The sequence below is a fragment of the Bison bison genome, unplaced genomic scaffold (genome assembly GCF_000754665.1).
Source record: "Bison bison bison isolate TAMUID 2011002044 unplaced genomic scaffold, Bison_UMD1.0 scf7180017845322, whole genome shotgun sequence".
NCBI classification, from domain to species: Eukaryota; Metazoa; Chordata; class Mammalia; order Artiodactyla; family Bovidae; genus Bison; species Bison bison.
This window is the reverse complement of record NW_011475895.1, coordinates 1-2,279: the sequence shown is the minus strand read 5'-3', so window position 1 is coordinate 2,279 and position 2,279 is coordinate 1.

Genomic DNA, 2,279 nt, shown 5'->3' with positions numbered 1-2,279 from the left:
TTAGGACATTTTTATGTTAGATTATCTGCTTTTTCTTCTTCTGGATTTGTAGATATTTTTATTTTCTGGTCTAACTTTTGCTGGAGTAAGTTTTATAAACATATTATCCTGCACTATGGTTTGACATTTCACTTTCTTAATACTATCTTGTGTTTAAAAAAGTTGCTAATGAAATCTGATTTGTCAATGACTTCCTTAAATTAGTGCTATTTATGCATTATTTAAAAAAAAAAACTTTTCTTTCCAACCCCCAAATCATAAACATATTCATCAGTGTTATTTTCCAGATGATTTGATGTTTGCTATTCACATTTATAGTCTCTAAAATCTATGTTTATATTCTCTAAAATAATTTTTGTGAGGCAAATGTCAATGTTTATTTTTTATGAATATCCAATTGACAAAGAACTATTTAAAAATCACTGTTTTCTCTATTCTCTTCAGGATCAAGTTTGTTATAAATCTAGTGTCTAAAATAATGTGGGTCTCTTTCTGGATTCTCCATTGTGTTTAATTATTTTCCTTGTCTATTCTTGTGCCCATAAGACATTTATTATTAATAATAAATCTTCATAATAATAAATCAAGATTCCCAAGTCTTCCCCCTTTGTTCAAAGGGGAAAATTATAGATCTCTCTCTCTCTCATGAACATAATGGAAAATTCTAAGCAAATTATTAGCATTTGAATCTAAAATATATTAAAAGGAGAATAAATTATGACCAAGAGGATTTTACTCCAAGAATTTAAAGTTGCATTAATGTTGAAAGGTCAATCAATGGAATATACTGTATTAATAAAAAAGGGGGAAAAAAACATTGGATCATTTCAATAGGTGCAGAAAAGTCCTTTGATAAAATTCAACATCCATTCATGATAACATAAAAACAAATAACATTTGGCATACTAGCATTAGAGGGGAACATTATTAATATGATAAAGTGTAGCTATAAATGTCTTACAAGAGAAAATCACTACTTATGCCTAACAATAGCTAGCAAAATTTTGAAGAACTAATGAATGTTGGTTTAAATGGAATTAAATTTTAAATTAGTTTAAATGGAATTAAACTATGTCCAAAGTCATAGTTAACATATGTGACCAAGAGGCAGAGCCCAAAACTACTGGACCATACATGCAAAGATATTTGAAATATTTAACATCTTGTACCTCTCACATGCATATATCAAATATAAATACATATTGGGAAAACAAGGAAATTTATATTTTTATAGTATTAAAATATGTGAGGCTTTGAACAGAGGAGGAAGAATAAATTATATAGGTAAAACTTAAAAGATGCTAGCTCTAGAAAGGCCACAGACTGGGAGAAAATCTTTGCAAAAAAAATCACATAAAGAACTGCTATGTAAAATACACAAGGAAATATTAAAACTCAACAATAATTAAACATTTCAATTTAAAAAATGGGCCAAAGAGTTTGACATCTCATCAGAGAAGATACACGGATGGCAAGTAAGCATATGAAAAGATACTCCATATCAGGTCATCAGGGAAATGCAAATTAAAACAATGGGATACCACTATACACCTAAAAGAACTGCCAAGATTCAGAACACTGACAACACTGAATGCTGGTGAGTGCTGGTGAGCATGTAGAGCACCAGAAATTCTCATTCATTGTTGATGGGATTGAAAAATGGTACACCCACTTTGGAAGATAGTTTGGTGGTTTCTTACAAAACTAGAGGGCTTACCCTGTGACCTAGCAATTATACTCCTGATATTTATGCAAAGGGGTTGAAAACCTATGTTCATACAAAACCCTGCACATGGATGTTTACAGTAGTTCCACTTATAAACGTCAAAACTTGGAAGCAACCAAGATACCCTTCAGTAAGTGAATAAATAAATGAACTGTGATACTTCCAGGCAATGGAATCTTATTCAATGCTAAAAAGTAATGAACTATCAAGCATTAAAAAGCCATAGAAGAAACTTAAATGCATATCACTAAGTGAAAGAGGCCAGTCTTAAAAGGTTACAGTTTATAATGATTCCAACTGTATGATATGTTGAAAAGGCAAAACTATGGAGATCAAAAAAGATTAGTGTTTGCCAGGTGTTAGGGTGGAAGGAAGGATGAATAGGCAGAGCACAGAGGATTTTTAGGACAGTGAAAATATCCTGTATGATACTTCAATGGTGGACATATGTCATTAAAAATGTATTCAAACTCATAGAATGTACAACACCAAGAATGAACCCTAATGTAAAGCATGGACTTTGAGAGATAATCATGTATCAGTATAGGTTCAT